Here is a 13,329-nt window from a genome sequence, read left to right on the forward strand (position 1 = left end):
GTTGTCTGCCTTTGCTGGCTTACCTCCTCACAGTCTAGCCTCCTCTGGTAGAAGACACAGCTCTGGAGTCAGCACAGAGCCCCTGCAGCACTCCTTTCACTTCCTTCTTCCAGGGGCTGTTTGCTAACTCATGAGTGCCTCGGGTGAGGCTTCACTCTCAGAGATGATCATCTACAGTCATGATGGCAGGTCACCTGACCATATCAGCCTGGTGACTTCTGCTACGGAAGCCACTTTGGGCACTGAGGACTGAGCACAAGACATATTGCAGGCTTCACACCATCAAGTGGCTCTTTGCCTTCTCTTACCCAACCCTCCAGCTGCCAGATGCTGCTTCTGGGTTGGTTTGTAAGAAGCCACTTAAGCAGCTGTTCTCACTCCCACCTAAAATACACCAATTGAGAAATCTGCGAGAATGTGAATGATATCATTCTGAGCCTTCTGCAAAAGAGGAAGAGAAAATAAGAAGTCCAATAACCTCAGAACATGACTTAGGCTTTTTCAGATTATTAGGAAAGGTGTGGGCAGCTTATTTTGCTGTAAATTTACTGTGGTTTCAGCAATACCTACTGTTTTGGGGAATGGTTTCATTTCCTTTTTGATGGTCAGTAATAGTCACATTAAAGTCAAGACACTGAAAAAAATAATCTGCAGACAACAAATCAACTCTTAATTGTACAATAGCATAGGATCAATTTAATGACGAGTTTTATATAACTAGCACATAGTATAAAGATTGTATTCTCCATGCATCAAATTGTCCCCAAATATGGGACTTTTTTTTTTTTTTTTTTTTTTTTTTTTGTCAGCTCAGCAGTCTGGTCACATGCCCTGTTCTCCTCACAGTGTTATACAGTATCATACCATTCTATTACCTGTCAATCAGGTGAGTGAGATACAGCCCAATTGTGGGATGCTTGCTAAGACGTGTGAGGTCTGGGGTTCAATCACAATATGTCACCAGAAGCATCTTGACTTCTTACTGACTTTCTTCTTCTTCTTCTTCAAAAAAAAAAAAAAAAAGATCCTTTTTTTTTTGAATCAATGAGCTTTATTGGAATTGCCTATAAGATTTTGGGTAAGCAGTTGCTTATTGGAGCATAAGGAACTCAAACAGTTGTTATCATGAAACTAAAAAAAAAAACAGCATGTGTTAAAGCTCATGAATAATGCACAAGGCAGACCTGTAAGTACATCTATAAGTTAAAGAGCATCCTATCTTTATGACTAAAATCCTCTTCTACGGTGCATGACTTCTGAGTTTCTTCGTTTGAGTTATGAACACTGAATGCTATCATTTTCAGGGGTTTCTTGAAGCTGAAGCTTGAAGCTCTTGAGTGGTGTATTTCCTGCCTTAAGCAGCTTCCATTCAAAATGGATCATTATAGTCTCCAGGAAACTGTTACACAACAGCATAAACTTCAGTTTTCTCCATTTTGTATTCATTATTAAGTATTTGAGCTTGAACATGTAAAAAATTTTAATGTAAAGTGTCCTCTATTTTCACAATTTCCATCTGCATAAACACTTGATGTTCTGAACCATTTGAACATAACTTAAAGGCTTTCGCAAGTTTCTCACGTTCATAATGATTCTCTAGTGTGGATTCTCAAGTGTAGGTAAGAACAGAGTTTGGTTAAATCACATGCCAAATTATTTTCCATGAAAACTTGTCTCACCAGTATGAATTTTCAGATGTTTTCTTAGACTTAGGAGGCAAGTAAAGACTTTTCCTCATATGTTGCATTTGTAACTTTTCTCTCCTGCATGAATACTTTGATATGTTCTTAGAGTGATTTTGTAGATAAAATGTTTCTTATATTGACTACTATGGTGGTTTAAATAGGTATGGCACTCATGTACTCGTGTGATTCAATGCTTTGCCCATAGGGAGTGGAACTATTAGGTGTGGCCTTGTTGGAAGAATTGTTTCACCACTGAGGCAGGCACTGAGGTCTCACATATGCCCAAGCCACACCTAATACATTGCTCACTTCCTGCTGCCAGAGGATAAAGATGTAGAACTCTCAGCTCCTTCTCTAGCACCATATCTCTGCCTCCATGTCACTGTGCTTACCGATGTGAGTCTAATAGACAAAAGCTTTGAAACTATAAGCCAGCCCCAATTAAAAGTTTTCCTTTAAGAGTTGCCATGGTCATGGTGTCTCTTCTATGTAATAAATCCAAACTAAAACAACTACACCTGTAAGGTTTCTCTCCTGAATGAATTCTCTAATGTATTCTCAGAAATGTGCAAACAGTAAAGGATTTCTCACATTTGCTACATTTGTAAGGTTTCTCTTTTTATGTATACTCTGATGTGTTCATCTTGTTCTTCTGTTGGCTAAGTGGTGGCATCTGACTGTAACCCTATGACCCTGCATTCGACAACCTGTTGCTCAGGCAATGGCCTGGTGGGATTTCTGCCACAGCCACCACATGCAGTTTTTAACTAAGTCTCCATTGCTGTATTTCCCAATAAAGACTCAGGAATAAGATGTTAGGGTGAAAATTGGCTAGTTAAGAGAGGGCAGGAAGCAACCAGCTGACCTTCCTTTTTGGCCAGAGACCCAGCAAGAGAGTGTCTCGCCAACCATTCCAAACCAAAAACACCAAGAAACTCCAAGTCATTCCCTACTCCTTCCCGTGTGTCTGTTTTCCACACTCCTCCATACTCTTGGTGGCAATTTCATGTCAACGAATTCCAGGCCCCAGCCCCGTACATAGTTGATTTTAATATATTGATTTCAGAGTGAGATCAAATATCCCACAACATATTCTGAGATGAGCAATTAGTAAAGGATTTCTCATGTTCACTACATTTCTAAAGTTTCTTAAATGTATATATTCTCTAATGAGTTCCAAGCTTCTCTTTCAATGTAACGGATTTCTATCATTCAATACATTATGTAATGTTTCTCAGCTGTATGAGTTTTCAGATGTTTTCTAAGATCTGAGCCCTGTGTAAAGAATTTGTCACATTCACTGCATTTATAAGGTTTCTCACCTGTATGAATTCTCTGATGCATTTTAAGACTGCCTTTCTGGGTAAAGGATTTGTCACATTCACTACATTTGTAAGGCTTCTCTCCTGTATGAAGTCTCTGATGAGTTCTAAGATTTTCTTTCTTTTATATGTATATTTTTTTTTTTTTTTTTTTTTTTTTGTTTTTCGAGACAGGGTTTCTCTGTGTAGCTTTGCGCCTTTCCTGGGACTCACTTGGTATCCCAGGCTGGCCTCGAACTCACAGAGATCCGCCTGGCTCTGCCTCCCGAGTGCTGGGATTAAAGGCGTGCGCCACCACCGCCCGGCTAAGATTTTCTTTCTTAGAAAAGGATTTGTCACATTCAATACATTTGTAAGGTTTCTCTCCTGTGTGGATTCTCTGATGAGTTCTAAGATGGCTTTCTGTGGTGAAAGATTTGTTACATTCACTACATTTGTAAGTCTCCCCTCTGTGGATTCTCTGATGTATTCTAAGAGAGGAGTCACATGTAAAGGATTTGCAACATACACTACACTTATAAGGATCCTCTTCTGTGTGGTTTCTCTGATGAGTTCTAAGATAGCCTTTTCTGGTAAAGGACTTGTCACATTCACTACATTTGTAAGGTTTCTCTCCTATGTGGATCCTGTAATGTCTTGCAAAGTGTGATGTATGATAAAAGCAATTACCACCTTTTGTACATTTGTAGGGTTTTTCTCTAAAATGGATAATGTAATGTACTTTGAATTGTGAATAATACACAAAGTATTTACTACATTTTGTACATCCACAGGGTTTTTCTCTAGGATGGGCTGTCTGATGTCTAATGAGATTTGAGTGAGTCTTGAGGCATTTTCCACGTTTTCTGCATTGGTGTGGTTTCTTCCCACTATCAGTTTGTTTCAGTGTGATTTCTGTGTTAGAGTCAAAAGATGTATCATACTCCATATTTTTGTGTTCTTCCTTTCCTGTGTGATTTCTTTGATTTCGGCTAATGATGGAACACAAATTTAAACAGTTTACACAGTCTGTATATTTGCAAAGTTCTTCTCCAGCATTCCCACTTTTGTGTCTGTTGAGGTTTAAGGCTTCAACAGAGGCATCTCTGTGGTTACCAACTCTATACTTGTTATTTTCTGCAGTATCACTTGTGTCATAAGGTCTACATTGGCTGGATTCATGAATCACTTTGCCAAGCTCATTACATTTACAAGACTTCTCTTTGATGTTTTCATGATCATGGATGAAAGACCTTCTCATATTTACCACATATGTGATGGTTCTCCACAAAGAGTAGGTTGTTGTAATTCTGCAACATTGTAATTCTGCAACATCACATCCATGTACAAAGCCCTCTGAGCAGTTTAGACATTCCCATTCTTCCTGGGAGATGTCAACAGCTACATCCCTGAATGATAACAGACCCTGGGGAGCATTAACCACAGAAGCATTCATTCTTCCTGTTGCTCTTCTTTGAGTTTCTAATATGCACTAAACCCCCCCTCTGTCAAGTCAGTAGCCACACTGAAGGACTTCTGTAACAACAAATCCTGGATCCTTTGCTACTGTCTCCTCTCTCTTCACCATGCAGGGTTCTTTGTTCTGATTCACAGGTGAGCAGGACTCACTGAGCAATGTGAGACTTGTATATGGAAAAGGGAATCTTCAGAAAGCACCTGGAACTTTCCATGTAACAAAGACAAAAGAAGAAAATACCTGGGAGGTTCCAGGGCCGCTGGGCTGCGGTTCCCGCCACTGCGGGGCTGACTGGTGACTTTCCCAGGCCGCCCCGCACGGCGCACGGCAACTGTGGCTCCCGGGAGATTTCAGGTCCCCGCGACACCCCGCCGTGTCCTCCTCATGCAGTTCGGGACAAAGCGGCAACAGGAGTTCAACAAAGAACGGTGGAAATCGCTGTCTTCAGCATGGTTCCCTGAAGCGGCTCTGCCAGGCGCCGCCCAATGCATGGCTGCCCTTACTGACTTTCTATCACTAGAGGTGGCAGCATTGAATCATGGGCTTTCCCAGAATCCTTTGAGTCCCAATTCCCTGCACCTCATCTGACAAAATGTGACCTGAGTTTCTTCTGGGTTTGAAGAAAAAATGCAGCTGCTCTGGGAAGAGGTGCAGAAAAATCTCTATTTATTCAATGGCTGATGCTAAGGCAGGGTCAGATGAGATGGGTAAGATTTCTTTCTGATGAAAAATAGGAATTGGGCTCTTTCCTAAGAGACACTTCTTAATAAAAAAAAAAAGTCCTATTAACAACCAATGGTTAGGGAAAGCACAGAAACCTTTAAAAGCCTCTGAATAGAATCACTAACTAAATAAAATGACTTGGTTATAGTTACATGGATTATTCACTTTGGAAAATCCATTGAGATGAGTAACGTGATTTGCACATTTTCCAGTCTGAATATAATATATCAAACAATCTAGTTGGCTCGCTGGGTTATGAACACTCTCTGAGCTTCAAATTCCTCTTTTGCGAAAATGAAGACAACCGCAACAGCTTAGCATCATTAAGATGAAATGAAGTGTGTACGGAAGTGTCCATCCCAGTGCTTGCCCCTCAAGATGGACCTTCACAGTCAGACCCTGTCTTCTCTGTGTCCAGGTCACATCTCCATGACTTTTGCTAGGCTTGAGTCTCCTAGAGTCAAGGGAAGATCTGCTGGACTAGAGTTGCTGAAGGATGAAAAGTCATCTGTGCCACCGTGAGGAGCCAAAGCCAGCTGGGCCCTGGTGATCTTGGGTAACAGTGAGAGTATGAAGGACCATAACCGAAAACAGCCAAATCTGCAGCTGAGGTGCCCATGGTAATAAAAGGGCTTGCAGCTGGAATCACACACTTTGTTCACCGTGGAGATTCTTCCCATAGGAAAACAGAGTCAAGTCAAGCCACCGTAATATGAAATATCAAAACACTGGGATTCCCCCTGGATGGTCAGAGCAGGGAATTCAAGTTTCCTTTTCAGTACCAGTCTTACAGGAATGTTTGCTTGACTCATGAAAACCCAGTCAATGGCTCCTTTCATATGTTCCATTTCCCAATTTTGGAAAACGGAGATGTTCTGAGGTGAGCAGCAAGTAGCACTGGCTCGCCCTCCCTAAATTACTTCCCTGGAGTTTCCTGTTCTCTGCTGCTTGGCAGCCTCGGGAATCTGGCGAGAGTTCATGAAAGAATATTTGCATGATCAATAGCTCTCGATGGTCTTGATCATCTCCGCTTTTCAGTGCCTTTTTCACACTCAAACAGCCCTGGCAGAAGGCTGCACTTTGGGGTGCTTACTTGATTACTTTAGAGATCTTTCTGTGTCACACACAGTCAGTTCAGTGTTCCCCACACACTGGACAGCATTGGACAGGCTGTGGTTTCCATTGTATTGCACCATCTTAAACCTCTGAAAGTCACAATGCAAAGTAACAATCCCATCAACCTGTCACTTAAAGAAAATAACATTTATCATTTAAAGGGATGTATTGCTTAACCTCAGAAGATTCTTGCCTCAAATGTGAAACTGTCATATGATGTTAAAGTCCAAGCCTTGATTCAGCAGGACATCTGGCTGTGTCTGCCCTGATGCCTTGTGGTCAGGAGCCAGCCTCTAGCCTCCAGGGTAGAGTAAGAAAGGGGAGTAGATGCAGGAAAGGCTGACCTCCTGCCTCAGTATCTTGAGTTAGTTTCTTTATAGTTGCTTCAGAACAGTGGCTGGTGTTCAAAAGGGCTTCTGGATTCTCACCTGTCGGTGTGGTGATATAGTACCATGTTTGTGCTGGTTTGCTTGTTTTGAGACAGGATCTCTTGCAGCTTGTTCTGGCCTTGAACTTCTGAATCTCCCACTTCCATCTCCCAAGTCATAGAGTTACAGGCATATGTTACCAAACCCCACAGAATGCTCTGCCTACCCCATGGACGTGGGGACAGGAGCATGGAAGCTGCCCGGGCTGCGATTTGCACTTGATTTCTGCCTTTGCATCAGTCATTGCCCTAACAATGTATGGAGTATAAATATATAAAGTACAAAATGTATAGAGAATCAGAGAAATCTATGTAAACAGATTCTGTTCTGCAGAACAAAGCAGGAGGGACCTCCTTTCACATTATTCACATATGTGTGTGCACACAATTGCATGACTGTATGTGTAAACACAGGATAATTAAGGGGGGAAATTCTGATTGTAATTAGATAGTTGGTTGAGAGGCACCAGAGAGCAGAAGACAATGGGTTATTCAACGAAGGGACAGAGGAGAAAGGGGATGTATACAGACCTAGAACAAACAATGGAAGGACCTACTCTGTGGAAATGGAAGGTGCCTTTTCTAAGAACCACACACACGGTGTGACTTTATGCCTACGAAAGAGCGACCTGTGTACACGTGCATAGTGGAAGTCACAGGAGACGATGAGTGGTGGTCTCGCACTTCGAAAGGAATTGCATTTGATTCTTTTTCTGCGTTTTGTAGTACAAATATTTTGTGGCTGGCATGCCCTGTTTAAGTAATCAGAAAAAATATTTAAAATCTTATAATGAGAAAAAGAAAATAAAAGACCTATAGTGAGATCAAGAAAAAAAATCTTCAGTTCAGGTGGCATTTCACATTCTTCATGCATGATTCTAGTTTCCTCAGAAAAGAGATGTGGAAAACATATAACTGCAGCTTCTGTCATTTGTCCTAGTTATGCAGACCCAGTGAGACCTGGCATTACCAGGTAGAAGCTAAGAGGAGTGACCCCACGGAGCTCCGTGAAGACAGTTAAGTCAGTGTGCTGCTAAAGCGCTGAGCAGAGGTTGCTAGCTGCTCCAATGGGGCTTGAAGACAAGAAGGAGGTCATGAGAGGAGGTCTCATGGGAGTTAGCATGCTAGAATCTGGAGCACAAACTGTACTTGGATGGATGGGAGATAGGATCACTCTTTCCAGAAGCAAAGGCGAACGTGACTAGAGGCACGAAGTCCCCCTTGAATTTCCTTGAATTATATATGTCTAGGATAGTATCTAGGATTTATCTAGAATAAAAACTTAGACATTATTGCCCATTGTGAGTTTGCAATTATAAATGGAGACTACATGACTCACTCTCCTCTGAAGAGCTCGTTAACCACCTCACTGACCGCTGTTAAGAAGGAAGTTCCTGACTCTCAGAGTGGATCTTCTACAACTGACCTGGGTTGGAAAATCCCAAAAGATTTGCCGTTCCTCATGAAACTAAGATATGAAACCTGAGCTCGTGAAAAGGCTTGTGCTAAGTAAAGAGGGGCCTCTCTGTTTTGTCTCTGTTTATCTGAAGTGAGTGAGGCAGCCAGCGGAGGCAGAGAGAATTCTCTCCTGTGGCAGCTCCACTCCCGAAGCTTTCAGGCTTTCCCCACTTGTGCTTTCCTTCTGACTCCAGCCTCCTCCTTCTTGAGTTCACACCGGCCTTCCCTCGGCACAGCCTGTGTGTTTCCTCTTCTGTGCGACCCGCATGGTCTAGTTCTAGTCAAGACAGTGGCAAAGACAGCAAGCTGAGACAACAGACAGCTTCCAGTGAAGAACACTCATTCAAAAGCCGTTCCCCTACTCAACTACCCGCAGTGTGCCTAGATCTGCCATTAGAGTCAGAGAGTTTCCAGTTTTCAGTAGAAGGCGGCACCTTGGCACACTGAAGCTATGGCCGTGAACATGTTCATGGCCCACACAACTCAAGGAGCCATTGGATAATACCTTTAAGGAGCATTTGTTCAAGTTCAGCAGAGTGCAGCAGAAATCCCTGAAAGTCCAGGTTTGCTTGGGAAGGAATGGCTGAAGGTTTGGGCTGAACAGTGAGCATTTATAACTTTACCTTAGGTTCCTCACGTACATAGTTTGAATATGTGCATGGAAAAAGGGCCCTGTGGTCCAGATGCCTATGCTGTTTCATTGATGTCACATCTATGGGCTTTTTGTTCTTTTTTTCCTTCAGTTCATTTAAAGTCAAACTTGTATTTATTAACTGTCTAGTGGTAGTATTCCTTTGTGTCTTTGAAGGCTACACAGAGTGACCTACTATTATATGAATAAATCACAATCACGGCAATTGAAGAAACATTGAGATTCAGCCACTGGGGAGTTTTGCCTCCTCCTGCTGCTCTATCAGCCTGGGTGGCTGTTCTGTTTCCGTAACTGCTGCTTCCTGGGCATGCTTTGCTTCCAGAATGTTGGCTGCAATGGAACCCTGCACCCACTGTCTCTCTGCCTCGTGTGACCATTCCACTGTGGGGTCTCCACATCCTCAGATTCCATGCAGAGGTGCTTCCTCACTTCTTCATGGTGCCAGAACCCACAGTCTCTCCTGCGGCTTTCAGTGTTGGTTAGTTTAGGAGGAACCCTTTCCTATCTCCCTTCTCCTCTCCCTTCTCCCTCTCCCCTCTGTTTTCCCTTCTCTCCCTCCCCCATTCACCTGCCTCTATCCCTTCTTCCTCACTTCCTTCTTCCATTCTCTTTTCTTTGCCACACTGGCGGTTGAACCCAGGGCCTTGTGCATGTTAGGGAAGTGCTCTGCCACTGAATCATACCCCCAGTTCCTAAAAATCACCTTTTCTCTTAAAATATAAATTGAACATCACTAAATTTAGGCTCCTGGAAAGAAGTTAGACTATGAACACCGTGCTTGTGGTCACAATGCTAAGGTAAGACATAAAGAGCCTATTAGCTGCTTGAGTGGGGCTTGAAGGAAAGGAGAGAAATGCATGAAGAAATAACTTATTAGCTGAAAGCCTACTTGGGCTCATTCTTGTGGAGAACTGTGCAGACTGCTTCCGACTCACTCTCTTCTCTCTAGCCGTTGGCTTGTTATTTTCTGAGTCCATCTGAGCGGTGGTTATACTCAGTCAGTCCCTCCTGAGAAGAGTGATATTCTCTAATGGCATAACCCAGATCTCCCAGCTTCATAGATGTTGTCTCAAAAGTTTTTATTATTCCATGGGGAGATTCCACTTAACACAAGTGGTTTTGCCTTCCCAGTAGGATAGAGAACAGGCATACTCAAGACGACAATGCCATCTCCAATCAGGTAAAAACTGGTCATCAGAAGCAAAACAATTTAGCTCATTCTGCATCAAGGAGAGATACCTACAATTAACCAATAACAGAAACACAGCACATCTCTGGTTCTAACTGGCATGGAGCAATAACTAGAATGTTTAAAATGCCACTTACGAGAAGTATTAATAAATGTCGAGAAATGCTTCTCCAGGTGTAACACGAGGAAAAAATGCGTCAGGCCCAATGCTGATGAGTGTCTCGTAGTCTCTTGTCTAATCCTCACAATAGTCATGCATAGACAGGAAAACTCACCTTAAATAACCTGAGAGAATCACACAGCTCGTAGGCGACGTTGCTGAGGTTTGAGGCCAGGTCTGTTTCCATTAAACCTGGCTCCAGAGTCAAAGTCAGGTTACATATTTGAGTCACAGATCACTGCCCCACATATTCATCTTGTTATTGGAGAAGAAGAATAAGCAGGCACGCACGCATGCACGCACACACGCACACACGCACACTCAAACACTCACACTGTTTTATTTATGATTCTAGGATTGAACCTAGGTTAAATGTGAACATAATGAGCACTCTCTCCCTGAATTACAACTCCAATCCTAGAACAGGATAAACAAACCTCTCCAACAGCAGATACACAAGAACCACATCTCCGTTCTTGGGATCCCTACTTCCAGCTGTATTTTGTCTCTTAGCTTACATTTGTTTGCAAGGGAGCCCTTTGCTAGGGAAAGGGACTCATGGTGCTCTGTGTCTCTCCACTTCTTTCGTCTACTTCTCTTCTCCGGGCTGCAACATTGTGATAGTTACCATTCCTCAACTCCGCACACTCAAGGTTATTGCCAGCTCTGTAACTTCCTACATGGGAGAGTGTCTTTGAGCTAGAGAGCTCTCTGGTATAATCTTGGGAGGAGCCATGATGCAGAAGGTGGTAGAGCATGCCCTTTGAAGGGCCAGTTATTCACATGTTCTCTGACTTATAAAGGCAGATTGAGTAGCAGAGCAGTGTCCAGTCCATGTGGTCAGGAGTCCCACTCAGCACTAGCCGCTGCGATCTCCAGGAGGGTGGTGTTTCTTGTTGGTGGTAAATGTCCTTATAGTTGAGACAGAGGCTGACAGAGGAACTCAAAACCTTTCTGTAAAAGAAGGCTTTAAATAATTGTATTTAACTTGTTATATGGAAGAACCTTTCTCCATTACAAGAAAATAAAAATCGATAAAGATGGATGGAGTAGCAATAATCAGGACATGGTGAGGAGACCCCAGGATGCCTCCTGGAGTAACTCACTTCCTTTTCCACGACTCCTATCTTTTCATCCATTAAAGCAGGAAATTTCAGCAACCAGGTTTCTTCCTGCATGGACAAGCCATTGGTATGTGAAAGGTCAGGGAAGGCATTTCTCTGTGTGTTTTGGGAGCATAGCTCCTTCCTGGTCTTTTCTGGAAACCATGCTTCAGTTTGCCTCTGGATTCCTGGGGAATGACACTACAAATGGCCCCGGGTATCGCTGATAGACCCTCAACTGTCCTGATGTCTGTCTAAGGATGAAGCCATAACCAGATTCACGCACTTGTGGAAACTTTGTTATAAAATATGCCTTCTACTTAAGGAAATTCTGAGGAACACTGTCATTCTGTGCATGAAGAACTCATGCCATTTTCTGCATTTCCATAAACATGCTCTTGTGTTGAGCATCAGGTCTTGCTTAGGTGAGCATCTTGTTGAATTTTCACGGGTGCAGCTTCACTATCATAGACGGGAGACATCATCTCACAGCAGGGTCCTAGACCTCCGGCTCTTCAGTGTTTTCCCCTCTGCTGTGGTGGTCTCTGAGCCTCAGGTGTAGGGTTGCATTGTCGGCAATCTTTACGGTGTGCCAAGCCATCGGCTCACTACTTTTTCCTATTATTTAATGCAATATTTATAACCATTCTTGATGTAGAAACACTTTTTACTCCAACTTTACCAATGGGAACCTCATCTTGGAGAGGGTAATGTGACAGCTTGAGGTCATAAAACTACAGATAAGCTGCTTGAGCAGGTCGCCCGAGTCTAGGAATTAAGTTGACAACCTCTCAGTGCCCTGTAGCTGCCCATGGAGTCTTTATCTCCTTACACTTGACCAGCTTGGAGCAGCCAGTGATTAAGACACAGGGAACCGAAGTGCGAGTGTGTTCATCTACTCTCATTTCTGCTCAGGGTTCTCTCACTTCTTAGGATCCGTGCTATCCCCATGTATCTTGTATCCTATGTGCATGAGGCATTTCCTGTAACTCTTCCAAGAAGTGAATTCTGTCTTTGGATGAGATCAGTTCTTACTTTCAGTGAATCATGGATATACCCTCCTGTGTGATTGCTCCTACCAGGAAGCTAAATTTCCGATGTCCTTATTGTTCTCCAACCAGATTCAGTGATAAGTACTTACTGGGTATCTATTACTCTCAAGGTAGTTCTCAACGCCAGGAAAACAAAACAAACAAACAACAACAAAATAAAAACCCTCCATTTTCCCACTTTCTAGCCCAACACAGTTGTGTTCCTCTTATGATTCTTGAGTAAATTCAATATTTGAAAGGATTTCCTTACGATACTCACCACATGATCATTCTCTGTATGGATCCTTGAGCTTGATCCGCTTACAAATCCAATGTTTGCTATTCCCCGTTAGGTCAAAGGGCAGGGACGGATAACAGTGAGTGGCTGTCCCATCACTAGAGAGCCTAATTCACTGTAGCTTAAAGAGTACTGTCCTCATTTCAGATGGAACACCCCAAGTCAAGCCACAGACTAGGAAAGAGGCAGTGTTTGGTAAGGATACAGGCATGGTGTGGTGGTGGGGGTGGGGATGGGGGCAGTGCTCCTTCTCTTCCTATCTGAGGAGAAGAGTCCAGAGCTCTAACATCTTTAGGAAAGGGGAAGAAAGGAGAACAATGCATAGGACATATGTGTGTGAAGAAGCCATACTAATCTGTTGTTTTATATGATTACCTAAAAATCAATATTTGTTTGTTTGTTTATTATTAGGTATGTCCCTGTGTGTGCATGCATGCTGTAGTAGGCATGTGGAGGCCAGAGGACACTTCCAATCATCTGTCCTCACCTTCGACCACATGGGCTCCTGGAGATCAAACTCAGATATCAGGTTTGGGAGCAAGTGTCTTTGCTTTCTAAAGCCCTAAAAATTAATTAAAATTAACATTAGGAAGTAGCCAGCATGTCCCAAGTCTAGAGAGATTGGAGGGACAAGTGTCTAAATTACAACTCACATGTACCCCCATACATTTCATCTAGAAGCCACTGGTGGTGGGATTAAAGGGGTCAA

General features: G+C 42.9%; 1 pseudogene; it reads right to left on the bottom strand.

Moving 5' to 3' along the window:
* Window positions 1-304: 304 nt before the first annotated feature.
* LOC143274164 (zinc finger protein 54-like) lies at window positions 305-4,780 on the bottom strand (annotated as a pseudogene).
* Window positions 4,781-13,329: the final 8,549 nt, after the last annotated feature.

The sequence above is a fragment of the Peromyscus maniculatus genome, chromosome 7 (genome assembly GCF_049852395.1).
Source record: "Peromyscus maniculatus bairdii isolate BWxNUB_F1_BW_parent chromosome 7, HU_Pman_BW_mat_3.1, whole genome shotgun sequence".
In the NCBI taxonomy this organism is placed as follows: domain Eukaryota; kingdom Metazoa; phylum Chordata; class Mammalia; order Rodentia; family Cricetidae; genus Peromyscus; species Peromyscus maniculatus.